The sequence below is a fragment of the Bos taurus genome, chromosome 4 (assembly GCF_002263795.3).
Source record: "Bos taurus isolate L1 Dominette 01449 registration number 42190680 breed Hereford chromosome 4, ARS-UCD2.0, whole genome shotgun sequence".
Classification (NCBI taxonomy): domain Eukaryota; kingdom Metazoa; phylum Chordata; class Mammalia; order Artiodactyla; family Bovidae; genus Bos; species Bos taurus.
In genome coordinates, this window is record NC_037331.1 from 26,735,989 (window position 1) to 26,750,569 (window position 14,581).

The following is a 14,581-nucleotide window of genomic DNA, read 5'->3' on the forward strand; positions in this document are numbered from 1 at the left end:
AGTTAGGTAGTACGTGTGTGTTAAGTCGCTTCAGTTGTGTCCAACTCTTTGTGACCCGATGGACTGTAGCCCGCCCAGCTCCTCTGTCCATGGGATCCTCCAGGCAAGAATGCTGGAGTGGGTTGCCGTGCCCTCCCCAGGGGATCTTCCCGACTCAGAAATCAAACTGTCATCTTTTAAGTCTTCTGCATTGGCAGGCAAGTTCTGTACCACTAGCACCACCTGGGGAGCCCTGCAGTTAGGTAGATTCATATGTAAATCCTGTCTCCCTCAGTTTTTGATCTTAGGCAAATTATCATCTCAGAGCATGTTTGCTCATTTTGTATAACATGGAGAATATTCTCTATCTGTTCGATATTTGCCCACTGTCAAAAATTTACTTTCCTTTAATGGTCTATTAATAAATATTTGTTGAACACAATTAAGTGTTATTTTTGGAATTAAATTAGTTTGTATTAAACTAATTATAATTATCTGTTTACCTGTTAGGTTCCTGTTATGGGCTAAAATTCATATGTTGAAACTTATTCGTATATTTAAGTTCATATATTAAAAATTCATATATGAAGCGCTGGCCCCCAGTGTGATGCTGTTTGAGGGGGCCTTCCCTGGTATCTCAGATGGTAAAGAGTCTGCCTGCAATGTAGGACACCAGGGTTCGATCTCTGGGTTGGGAAGATCCCCTGGAGAAGGAAATGGCAACCCACTTCAGTATTTTTGCCTGGGAAATGCACCTGGTGGGCTACAATTTGGAGATAATTAGGTTTAGATTAGGTCAATAAGATAGACCCTCATGATGAGATTAGTCCCTTATAAGAAGAGGAAGACTAGAAGGATTTCTCTCTCCATGAACATGTACCCAGGAAAGGCCTATGTGAACACACAGTCAGAAGGCATATCTGCAAACCAGGAAGAGAGCCCTCACAGAACACTAAATCTGCCAGCAGCTTGATCTTGGACTGTGAGAAATGAATTTGTAATTTTTTTTAATTGGAGGATAATTGCTTTCCGAGGCAAACCGTTCAATATCATGGTAATCCAAATCTATGCCCCAACCGTAATGCTGAAGAAGCTGAATGGTTCTATGAAGACCTACAAGACCTTTTAGAACTAACACTCAAAAAAGATGTCCTTTTCATTATAGGGGACTGGAATGCAAAAATAGGAAGTCAAGAAACACCTGGAGTAACAGGCAAATTTGGCCTTGAAGTACAGAATGAAGCAGGGCAAAGGCTAACAGAGTTTTGCCAAGAGAACACACTGGTCATAGCAAACACCCTCTTCCAACAATACAAGAGAAGACTCTACACATGGACATCACCAGATGGTCAACACTGAATAATCAGATTGATTATATTCTTTGCAGCCAAAGATACAGAAGCTCTATACTGTCAGCAAAAACAAGACCGGGAGCTATGGGTCAGATCATGAACTCCTTATTGCCAAATTCAGACTTAAACTGAAGAAAGTGGGGAAAACCACTAGACCATTCAGGTATGACCTAAATCAAATCCCTTATGATTATACAGTGGAAGTGAGAAATAGATTTAAGGGAATAGATACGATAGACAGAGTGCCTGATGAACTATGGACGGAGGTTCGTGACATTGTACAGGAGACAGGGATCAAGACCATCCCCAAGAAAAAGAAATGCAAAAAAGAAAAATGGCTGTCTGAGGAGGCCTTACAAATAGCTGTGAAAAGAAGAGAAGCAAAAAGCAAAGGAGAAAAGGAAAGATACACCCATTTGAATGCAGAGTTCGAAAGAATAGCAAGGAGAGATAAGAAAGCCTTCCTCAGTGATCAATGCAAAGAAATAGAGGAAAACAGTAGAATGGGAGAGACTAGAGATCTCTTCAAGAAAATTAGAGATACTGAGGGAACATTTCATGCAAAGATGGGTTCAATAAAAGACAGAAATGGTATGGACCTAATAGAAGCATAAAATATTAAGAAGAGATGGCAGGAATATACAGAAGAACTGTACAAAAGTATCTTCATGACCCATATAATCATGATGGTGTGATCACTCACCTAGAGCCAGACATCCTGGAATGTAAAGTGGACCTTAGGAAGCATCACTACAAACAAAGCCCGTGGAGGTGATGGAATTCCAGTTGAGCTATTTCAAATCCTAAAAGATGATGCTGTGAAAGTGCCGCACTCAATATATCAGCAAATTCGGAAAACTAAGCAGTGGCCACAGGACTGGAAAAGGTCAGTTTTCATTCCAATCCGAAGAAAGGCAATGCCAAGAATCCTCAAACTACCACACAATTACACTTATCTCACACGCTAGTAAAGTAATTCTCAAAATTATCCAAGTCAGGCTTCAGCAATACATGAACCGTGAACTTCCAGATGTTCAAGCTGGTTTTAGGAAAGGCAGAGAAACCAGAGATCAAATTGCCAACATCCGCTGGACCATAGAAAAAGCAAGAGAGTTCCAGAAAAACATCTATTTCTGCTTTATTGACTATGCCAAAGCCTTTGACTGTGTGGATCACAATAAACTGGAAAATTCTGAAAGAGATGGGAATACCAGACTACCTGACCTGCCTCTTGAGAAACCTGTATGCAGGTCAGGAAGCAACAGTTAGAACTGGACATGGAACAACAGACTGGTTCCAAAAAGGAAAGGCAGTATGTCAAGGCTGTATTTTGTCACCCTACTTATTTAACTTCTATGCAGAGTACATCATGAAAAACTCTGGGCTAGAGGAAGCACAAGATGAAATCAAGATTGCCAGGAGAAATATCAACGGCCTCAGATATGCAGATGATACCACCTTTATGGCATAAAGTGAAGAAGAACTAAAGAGCCTCTTGATGAAAGTGAAAGAGGAGAGTTAAAAAGTTGGCTTAAAGTTCAACATTCAGAAAACTAAGATCATGGCATCCGGTCCCATTACTTCATGGGAAATAGATGGGGAAACAGTGGAGTTAGTGGCTGACTTTATTTTTCTGGGCTCCAAAATCACTGCAGATGGTGATTGCAGCCATGAAATTAAAAGACTCTTACTCATTGGAAGGAAAGTTATGGTCAACCTAGATAGCATATTAAAAAGCAGAGACATTACTTTGCCAACAAAGGTCCATCTAGTCAAGGCTGTGGTTTTTCCAGTGGTCATGTGTGGATGTGAGAGTTGGACTGTGAAGAAAGCTGAGTGCAGAAGAATTGATGCTTTTGAACTGCAGTGTTGGAGAAGACTCTTGAGAGTCCCTTGGACTGAAAAGAGATCCAACCAGTCCATCCTAAAGGAGATCAGTCCTGGGGGTTCATTGGAAGGACTGATGTTGAACCTGAAACTCCAGTACTTTGGTCACCTGATGCGAAGAGCTGACTCATTTGAAAAGGCCCTGATGCTGGGAAAAATTGAGGGAAAGAGGAGAAGGGGACGACAGAGGATGAGATGGTTGGATAGCATCACTGACTCAATGGACATGGCTTTGTGTAAACTCTGGGAGTTGGTGATGGACAGGGAGGCCTGGCGTGCTGTGGTTCATGGGGTCTCAAAGAGTCAGACACGACTGAGCGATTGAAATGAACTGAACTGCTTTCCAATGCTGTATTGGTTTTTGCTGTACAACAATGCAAATCTTTCATAATTTTATATATATATATATATATATATATATATCTCCCCTCCCTCTTGAGCTCCCACCCTCCTCTAATCCCATCTCTCTAAGTTGTCACAGAGGACCAGGTTGGGCTCCCTGTGTTAAACAGCAGCTTCCCACTAGTTACCTATTTCACACATGATAGTGTATATATGTCAGTGGCAGTTTCTCAATTCATCTTACCCTCTTCTTCCCCTGCTGTTTCCACACGTCCATTCTCTATGCTTGCATCTCCAATTCTCCCCTATAAATAGGTTCGTCTGTAATATTTTTCTGGATTCTATATATGTGGTTAATATACAATATATATATTTTTTATCTTTCTGACTTACTTCACTCTGTATAACAGGCTGTAGGTTCATTTGCCTCACTACAGCAGACTTAAATTCATTCTCGTTATGGATGAGTAATATTCCATTGTATGTATGTATCACATCTTCTTTATCCATTCATCTGTTGTTGGGCATGTAGGTTGCTTCCATGTTCTGGCTATTGTCAATAGTGCTGCAGTGAATATTGGGGTGCATGTGTCTTTTTGAATTGTAGTTTTCTCGGTATATGCCCAGTAGTGGGTATACTGGGTCATATGGTAGTTTTATTCCTATTTTTTAAGAAATCTCCATATTTTTCTCCATAGTGGCTGTATCAATTTACATTCCCACAAATAGTGCAGGAGGGTTTTCTCTTTTCTGCACATCCTCTCCAGCATTTATTGTCTATAGATTTTTTTGATGATGGCCATTCTGAGTGAACTCTCTGAGTTGGTGATGGACAGGAAGGCCTGGCATGCTGCGATTCATGGGGTCGCAAAGAGTCGGACGCGACTGAGCGACTGATCTGATCTCATCTGATCTGATTCTGAGTGATGTGAGGTGATACATCATTGTATTTTTTATTTGCATTTCTCTAGTAACGAGCGATGTTGAGCATTGTTTCATATGTTTACTGGCCATCTATATGTATTCTTTGAGGAAATGTCTGTTTAGGTCTTCTGCACACTTTTTGATTGAGTTGTTTGTTTTTCTGATATTGAGCTATTTGATCTGCTTGTATATTTTGGAGATTAATCCTTTATCAGTTGCTTTAAAACACACGGACCATAGTATTTTGTTACAGCAGCTTGAGCAGACTAAGATAGGTTTTTACTAAATTTCTTACTAACTCCTAGGATTATGATCTATAATTTGTATTTTTGTTTAGGATCCCTGTATTTAATGTACTACTTAGTACCTAGGACTGAATAAATCACTGTTGAATACAACTTAGCTATAAAATGATAAATTAGTCCTCATGTTCTTATCATCTTTTGCAACCTCTATTGAGCACTTTCCCCACCACACATACACAAAAAACCATGATGGTTTGGACAAATAGGGTAAAGTAAAAACTTACAACTTGATCAAAAGACATATAAGAAAAACTGTTATAGTGTCCACTGTGAGATTGGGTATGAAATGGAAGGAATTTAAGTTCTGCCTCTGGTTTTTATTAGCTGTGTGGGTGAAAAAGTGTTACCTAACTTAACCTGCTTAGTTTTTTTACCAAATAATCTTTACAAACCTTTTTGAGCATTAAATGAAGTCATGTAATAAAGAAATGTGAAGGTTTTCTAAGTAGTTTTATCATCCAGTGCTATTATTGAAATATGTTTACACTCTCAATTCCTAAAAGAATGATTTTAGACTAAGCTAGAGAACTCTCTTTTGACTATCTTTCTTTGTTCCAAATGTATTTCCTTGTGGCAGGAAGTGATAAAAACACATGGCATAGACAACTAGTGACTGAAGAGGAAATTAATGGTGGTTGTTTTCCTCCAGGATTAGTAGTTCAAAAATTTAAAAATAAAAATATGTCTTGCCAAGTTTGGAAAATACACAGAATGCTTTGATTATAGGATTAGAATGGACCTCATTTTTTGACATTAGTATTTCTCTGATATTTATCAGTCGAAGTGCTTTTTAAATTTAAGACTTGGATCCTTTACATTTTATTTTATAAACTAAAAAAGTATGATATAAACTAAAATCTTATTTTTATAATTTATTATAAAAATATACATATAATTTATAAGTTATTATAAGGAACATATTTATTCTTTGCCCTGTAGACTTAGGAACCAAGAGAAGATTTATAATAAAGCATTTTGAAATCATTAAAAGCACAAATGATACTGTTAATTTTCCATGTCAAGATTGCAATGCCTTTAATCAGATAATATTTTAGGTGGATTTTAAGCTATGCTGAGATATAAACAAGGCTTTTCCCCAGCTATATACTCAGAAAGCTCCAATTGTGATTGAGAAGATTATTTTACTCAAAGCAAGTTCTTTTTTCACCAGAGATTCCTGCACACCCACTAGTTTGGGACGTTACTGAAGATAGTGGAGAGGTGGTGGGATGAGGTGGGGTGCTGTGGAAGAAGGCAGCCATTTAAGAAAATCTACACAAGTGACAATAGATGCTATTATAGAAAGTCAAAATATTCTTATTTGAGGGAACAAACTCTATAATTGGGAAGGGAGAATGCAACTACTTTGAATTATATTTTATGTAATTAAAATCAAGATCTGTGTGGTTTGCTTCCACTCCATGAGTATTGTTTTGGCTTTTGGCTGCTTTAGCTGTTGCCTGATGGCTTATAAAGATTCAAATGTACTTCTTTATGAGTAAAAGGGAGTTCCTTTGGTAGATGTTTAAGTTTTTATTGCAAAATCCCTGTTGCTGGCTTCTGCTGTTAGGCTTGGTAGTATTCATGCACCCTGAAAAAATCACTTTTAAAGCTTTTTGAGTGGAAAGGATCATGAGTGTTTACTGTGAAGAAGAAGGGAAGGCAAAAATTTGTAGGGATTATATCATTTCACTCAGGAATTGGCTTTGGAAAGTTCATTGAGGAACTAGTATTTGGGAATGGTAGATATTTTTTAATTGCTTCTAAGTAAAAATCATGGTTTTTAATTTAATGAGCTGGAAATAAATCATCTAGTCCAGTATTTTACAAATGGCATGTCATGAACTATTAGTGTGCCATGAGACCCACTGAGTGGTTGCAGTTAAACAATGAAATAGCATAAAACACACAACACCATACCAGAGTGCATCCACATTGGAAGATTTAAGGGTTGATTTCTATATATGTATAAATAAGCACATTTCTGTATATGTATAAATATACTGTATTTAATATGAAATGTCTTTTTCAGTATGAGTAGCACTTGTAGAAGCTTGAAAGCAATTGATTGAGTCTTCCCATTTTTCAGATGAGGAAATTGAAAGAGCTGACTCCCAGTTTTTTTGAGTGGGTCTTCTTGAGGTAGCTTATCTATCAATAGGTTTCTCTCTCATTATTAGAATTTTTTTCTGATCACCTATGCATCCTTTACATTCCTTGCCTTACAATTTAAAATTTCTGTATTTTTGTTAAAAGGAGTTAGGTCGAAGATGCTGATTCTGGGGAGATGAGTCTTCACTGAGCCTCTGAGCAGCTTGCTGTGGGGTGCTGGTACTTGTGATACCTGGTGGAAAAAAACAGAGCCTTTCTCTGTTAATAAGGCCAGTTATTTTTCATAGGTTCAATCAGGTGGAAAGTTGAAACAATAACCTGATAGATTTCATCAGTACACTGATACAGGTAATCTTTATTAGCTTCTACTACTTGTTTCTGGAGAAGGCAATGGCACCCCACTCTAGTACTCTTGCCTGGAAAAATCCCATGGATGGTAGCCTGGTAGGCTGCAGTCCATGGGGTCGCTAAGAGTCGGACACGACTGAGTGACTTCACTTTCACTTTTCCCTTTCACGCATTGGAGAAGGAAATGGCGGCCCACTCCAGTGTTCTGCCTAGAGAATCCCAGGGACGGGGAAGCCTGGTGGGCTTCCGTCTATGGGGTCGCACAGAGTCGGACACGACTGAAGCGACTTAGCAGCAGCAACTACTTGTTTCAGTTCAGTTCCACAAATATATATTGTGTTCTTGCTTTGTGGCAGGTATTTTGGCAGCCACTTACCTTCTCCTCTGTGAAAAATAAATATTCAGACAAATTGACCCCTCACTTTGTTTGTGGGATATCCCTTTGAATTTACCAAAGTATGAGATATTTTGAGATTGTCTGCCAAAGATAATAGAGATATAGGTCCATGTTTTATAACACAATATGCCACTTTGGAACTCTGGTATGCTTTATCTGGAAGTGTTCTGGCATCTTAAACTCAACCTTTCAATCATTAGAAAGTCACACAGTGATCAAGTTCATGTAGAATTTTTTTTTTCCTATCTTACTTAATAACACATTGATTTTTATTGAGCTTTCTCCCTGTTGTTATTTACAAAGTGTCAGTTATACACTAAGAGCTGATGGAGGTTTTTAAAAAATTTTCTCTGACAATTGGACAATCAAGGCAGCAGAACCAAGGGGGACCCCTGTCTGGATGCCATGTGGACTTTTGTCCTTCCCATGCTGTTGCTGGATTTTTGTTTGCCTTTCTGTGTGGCAGTTCCTGAAGGTAGTGTTCTGTTTTCTGTCTTTGCTTCCTTTGTTTTTAAAATGGTTGTACAAAGTGAATTACTTGGTTTAGTTTGGTTATTAGTTGAATATTGGCCACACAAGTCATTTCCTGAGCAGTTAGGCATCAGGGAGCAGGGCCCAGATGGCAGCATGAGCCTGCTTTTCCTTGATGGTTGTCAGTACAAAGCGGGATACCCATTAGGTTCAGGGCAGTGGAGGGAGATGGATGGATCACCAGAGCCTGATCTTGTCGGTGGAGAGAGAAGAGTACTTCTTTTGTTTTTCAAGTTCTCTTTAAAGCCTCTACTAATGTGAGAGACAGAGCAGCTATCACCAATATCCATCTTCAGAACTTTTCCATCACCCTAAAGTAAAAAGAAAAAACCCATGGTTATATGCCATGAAGTGGGTGGCTGTGATTAACCGTGAATGTGTTGTGCAGATCTGAGGACTTTTCATCCCCAAGACAGTTGTTGAGTTTTTCTTCTTTCATACAACACTAGAAAAACTTCTTGAATGATATCATCACCTAGTTGTTTCCTGGATCCAAAGCTTACTTTATTATTGCTACTTCACTTAAGAGATATATTCCTATATTAATATTAACAGACAGAAGTCTTTTCTCATATGACCACCTTACTGAGCAAGTTCTATTTTGTTGGCTTTTAGTTCTTCCACTTTCTATTTAATCTACTGGTGTTTGATGTTTTTCTTGCCTGCCAATGTGGTATTTCCAGCTGTGCATGGAAATTAATTTTCTGTTTGAATAGACAATTCCAGGAAACTATCTATTAAGGTTATAGGAGGCAAAGAGAATGCTGTTTTACAACTTTTTTTCTGGGATTCTTGGCATTGTAAGGGGAGGGAAAAGGTAAAAGTTCATGATTGGCAGGTTATTTTTTTTCTTTTAACTAATATTATTTAATAAAAGAAACTTTGCCACTAATTGCAAAAGTGATCAATGATAGAATGTGTGTGGCACTGAAAAGATATCCTCCGTTTAAGAAAACTATTCTAAATGGATCTTCCATGCACTCTGAAACCTTTTTTGGATGAGAGATCCTTTTGTATATCTGACTGGTTCTTTCTGTGGAATCTCAAAATCTAAAATCCATAGAATCTTATCGAAAATTCTAGGGGCCATGTGTGTTTTGGAACTGAGAATTTATAAGATTTAAAAATGGTATAGTATGGAGCATATACTCAGTGTTGCATGTCATGTCACCTTCAAGGGGATCTGGGATAGTTCCCCATAATAAAAACAATATTTCTGCAGTGAAATTCATAGATATTAATGCTAAATAAGATAAAGACAGTAAACAGCTGTATGTATTTCTAGGCCAGTTGTTGTTGCTAGATGCATTTAGATTTATTGCCAAGTAAATTACAGAAAATTTTTGTTTTTTAGGATCATGGATAAGGAACAAAACAGAATTTCACCTATACTTTATGGACTTCAGCTCCCTTGGTTAGAAGTGACTTGGCTCCGTCTTCAGCCATACCTGGTTTTCCTTGGCCCCACTCAAGTTGTGGGCTTTTTGCCTCTGAGGCTTTACCTGATATTCAATTATTCTTCTGCTGATATTAATGTCTTGTTTTTCAGCCATTTTTTGCTTGCGTTCTGATTCTTTATAGTAGTATATTTGCCATTTTTGTAAATTTCTCATTATATATATATATATGTTGGTAATATTTCATTTTGTATATATATATGCATGTATGTATGTATGTGCATATATATAGAGCTTCCCAGGTGGCTCAGTGGTAAAGACTCTGCCCACCAATGCAGGCGATGTGGGTTCGCTCCCTGCGTCAGGAAGATCCCCTGGAGGAAGAAATGGCAACCCATTCTATTACTCTTGCCTAGGAAATCCCATGGACAGAGGAGCCGGTGGGCTACAGTCCATGGGGTCACAAAGAGTCAGATGCAACTTAGCAGCTAAACAGCAACAAGAATTAGGAAAGCTTCAAAAAGGAGTTGAAGCTGGAGACAAATCTTAATAGAGAGAGAGGATTGGTTTAGGTGGAGTAGAGAGCACAGTACTTTCCAGAGAAAGAGAGTATGTTGAGTAGAGAAAGGGTGTTGATAAGTGAAAAGCATACTTTAACTGTTGGCCACTTATAATGTAGGTTCTGATTTAGGAGAGTGATGGAAGAAACAGGTCAGTAAGCCAGGTAGGGCTGTATTATATAGAGCAGTATATTATAAGGAAAAGAATTGAATATATTTGGTGTAAGATGCCATTGTGAGTTAAGGAATAGAATAAGAATGATATGATGAAAACAACTTTTTTGAAAATAATTGTATCCACAGTGTACCTGGTGCTCTCTGAACTAAAGGATTGGAGGAGCTGGTTTACATCCTTGTGCTGGAAACCAGTAGGAGATTGTAGGACCTGAACTGAGACAATGGTAGTGAGAATGAGGATGGGAAAAGAACGTGAAACTTTTGAACAATAAAATCATAGTGTGATGGTTAATTTTTTGCATCAATTTGACTGGGCCACTGGGTGCCAGTATATTTGATCCAGCATTATTCTGGGTGTTTCTCTGAGTATGTTTTTGGACAAGATTAAAATTTGAATCTGTAGACTGAGTAAAGCAGATTGAACGTTTGTCATGTGAGTGGGCCTCATCCAACTTGTTAAGGCCTGAGTAGAATAAAAGTCTCACCTTCCCAGAATGAGAGCACATTCTGCCTAATAGCCTTCACACTGGCACTTTGGTTCTTCCTGGTTTTTTATCACCCTACTATCCAAAGGTCTGTCTAGTCAAAGCTATGGTTTTCCAAGTAGTCATGTATAGATGTGAGAATTGGACTATAAAAAAAGCTGAGCACTGAAGAATTGATGCTTTTGAAGACTCTTGAGAGTCCCATGGACTGCAAGGAGATCCAACCAGTCCATCCTAAAGGAAATCAGTCCTGAATATTCATTGGAATGACTGATGCTGAAGCTGAAACTCCAATACTTTGGCTACCTAATGTGAAAAATTGACTCATCTGAAAAGACTCATCAGGATGCTGGGAAAGATTGAAAGCAGGAGGAGAAGGGAACAACAGAGGATGAGATGGTTGGATGGGGTCCATAGGGTCTCAAAGAGTCAGACATGACTGAGTGACTAAACTGAACTGAACTGAACTAGCCTTGATACACAAACTGGTACATCAGTCAACTCTGCAGATTTTGGACTTGCTAGCCCCAAAATGGTGTGAACGAATATCTTATAATAAATCTTTGTTTTTCTGGAGAACCCTGACTAATACACACAGGATATGGAGACTGACTAAATATAGGAGCCACAGATGAGTTAAAGTTGACTTAAAATTTGGGGCTAAGAATTGTGGAGAATAATAACTGTAGTAATAAAAATGGGGAAATTGAAAATAGGAAGTCAGTTTTGAGGGAGAATTTGTTTGGTTTTGGTTTAGTTGACTCTGAAGTGAAATTGGAGATTCAAGTGAAGTTATTTTGAGTGGCTGCAGTAAGGTAGGCAGCTGTGTTGGCTAGACTGGGTGTGGCATCTTGGAATCATCTGCAAGCGAGAGAACAGAAGTCACTTGAGAGAGCAGAGTCCACAGGGCAGTGGGACAGAGGAGCAGAGGGTAAGGATTTGAGTCTGTTCAGGAAGGAATTATGGGGCTGGAGGAGAAAGATGAGTCAGTGCACAGAAAACTAGTTGCTGACAGAGCTCTCACTCTTGACATTGGTTTGTCTGTCTCTCACACTAGAATGGGAGTCCCACAAGGGCAACTATTTACCCTCTCCTGTTTCCCCAGCTTTAAATGTTGTTTTCAGATACTCAAGATCTCTGGATATCACTTTTGCTTTTTTTTTTTTTTCCCACTTTGAAAAGACTGAAACTGGAATTAAGAACCTTTGCTCTAGTCTTCACTTGGCAGTCAAGCAGATGTATAGAGTCATGCTTCACCTCTTAATTCCTGGAACTTTAATTACTTTTCCTAAAGATGTAAAGATGGGCTTAAGAATTTTTAAGATTCCTTACAGATGAATAATACTGGGGAAAATATCTATATGTCAAAAAGACATAATCTATATGTTCACAGTTCTAAACTGCAGAGGTAGCATTGAGTAAATTCAGAAAATAAAATTTATAGCTAATCTTCATCACCTCTTTTTCTTTTAAAGTTTTTATTAATTTAGTATGAGTCAAAATATTGTAATATATATGAAATAAATCAAAGGTTTTATATAATGTTGTCTAAAAAGTAGCTTTGGGTCAAAAAAATTTCTTCCTAAATATTAAAGATGTGACTAAAAAAATTTTTTTTTTATAGTAGGCCTAACTACTTTATATGGTCAAAATGAATAAAGCTGTTAAACAAAAACTCAGGAAAAAAATATAAGTAGCATTTTTCTTAAATTCCAAATGCTGTAAAGAAATTTTAGTTTTCATGGAATTTTTATTCCTATTGGAAAGATTTTTTACTCTTAATATTTTCTTAAAGAATCAGATTATGAAATTAAAAAAAAGAGAGGAATCACTCGTGAAAATGATCCTGTGTGTTTACTGTATTTTATTCAGTTATATCGCACCTCCTCATATGTTTCTTGATCTATATTAACATCAGATAATCTCACAATACCTGTTTTTAATTTACTTTAGAAGAATACTTTCTGTTCTGAATGGCATATTCCTTTAAGGCATATCAAATATCAGTTTTGGGTATTTGATCAATGTGTTATAGTTAAATTGTAGTCCAGGTCCTTTAACAGTTTTTTTCTGGCTGTATAATTTGAAGTATTGTGAATTTATAGAAGTAGTTTGGAGAAAATATGACATCTCTATTTTTAAAATGTATATTGTGTATGTTAACATACTTGACACAAAAACTATTGAATAGTTAGGGAATAAATGGCATAAACTTTAATCTGAATTCATTAAAAATGAACATTTTCTTTATTAAGTGGAACTTTTTGAGTCCCCAGAATGTTTATTGTGTGTTAGATATTGTTTTATCATTCTAATTGTCTGCCTTCTTTTTGTCTTCTAATTGTCTGTTATACAAAGACACTGTCTGTGGTCATTTTTGCTCAGTTACCATCTACAGTATACAACTTCCGTTTGGAAATAATCTGTCTTTAACAAATTACTGATGTTGTTTTTTATGTCATTTAATGTCTCTGTTACTTGCTTTAAGGCTCCTTAATTAAGGACAATTAACACCTGACCTGCCTCTTGAGAAACCTATATGCAGGTCAGGAAGCAACAGTTAGAACTGGACATGGAACAACAGACTGGTTCCAAATAGGAAAAGGAGTACGTCAAGGCTGTATATTGTCACCCTGCTTATTTAACTTATATGCAGAGTTCATCATGAGAAATACTGGACTGGAAGAAGCACAAGCTGGAATCAAGATTGCCAGGAGAAATATCAATAACCTCAGATATGCAGACGTCACCACCTTTATAGCTGAAAGAGAAGAGGAACTAAAAAGCCTCTTGATGAAAGTGAAAGAAGAGAGTGAAAAAGTTGGCTTAAAGCTCAATATTCAGAAAATGAAGATTATGGCATCTGGTCCCATTACTTCATGGGAAATAGATGGGGAAACAGTGGAAACGGTGTCAGATTTTATTTTGGGGGGCTCCAAAATCCCTGCAGATGGTGATTGCAGCCATGAAATTAAAAGACGCTTACTCCTTGGAAGGCAAGTTATGACCAACCTAGATAGCATATTCGAAAGCAGAGACATTACTTTGCCAACAAAGGTCCGTCAGGTCAAGGCTATGGTTTTTCCAGTAGTCATGTATGGATGTGAGAGTTGGACTGTGAAGAAAGCTGAGCACTGAAGAATTTATGCTTTTGAACTGTGGTGTTGGAAAAGACTGTTGAGAGTCCCTTGAACTTCAAGGAGATCCAACCAGTCCGTTCTAAAGGAGATCAGTTCTGGATGTTCTTTGGAAGGACTGATGCTAAAGCTGAAACTCCAATACTTTGGCCACCTCATGATGCTGGGAGGGATTGGGGGCAGGAAGAGAAGGGGATGACAGAGGATGAGATGGCTGGATGGCATCACTGACTCGATGAACGTGAGTTTGAGTGAACTCTGGGAGTTGGTGATGGACAGGGAGGCCTGGCGTGCTGCAATTCATGGGGTTGCAAAGAGTCGGACATGACTGAGCGACTGAACTGAACTGAATTGAACTGAACAGTTAAGAATTCGATCAGAAAATAAGCAGTGTTATAACAGCAGTCTGATATATACTTTTCAGATACAGTTCCTCTATTCAGAAAATAAAATCTAGAAATATTATTTATTTGCAATTATAATACTTTAAAATTATTTTTACTTCCCACAGATCCCAACTTTCTGGATTTCTTTGTGAAAGCGAGTAATTAATCCTTGAGTTAATTTTTATTTTGTGTCTATTTGTATCCAAATTTAGTCGTTCATGTTGGTCAAGTGGCATCCTAGTTCAGTTTGTATTGTGTATCA

At 37.7% G+C, this 14,581-nt stretch overlaps 1 protein-coding gene and 1 non-coding gene across 9 annotated transcripts in view; one reads left to right on the top strand and one right to left on the bottom strand.

Moving 5' to 3' along the window:
- Nucleotides 1–14,581, top strand: part of HDAC9 (histone deacetylase 9) — a 988,950-nt gene that overhangs the window by 50,864 nt on the left and 923,505 nt on the right. The window lies entirely within an intron of this gene.
- LOC112446506 (U6atac minor spliceosomal RNA) lies at nucleotides 8,503–8,623 on the bottom strand. The gene has a single exon (XR_003034516.1). It is a non-coding gene; the product is annotated as a U6atac minor spliceosomal RNA (small nuclear RNA).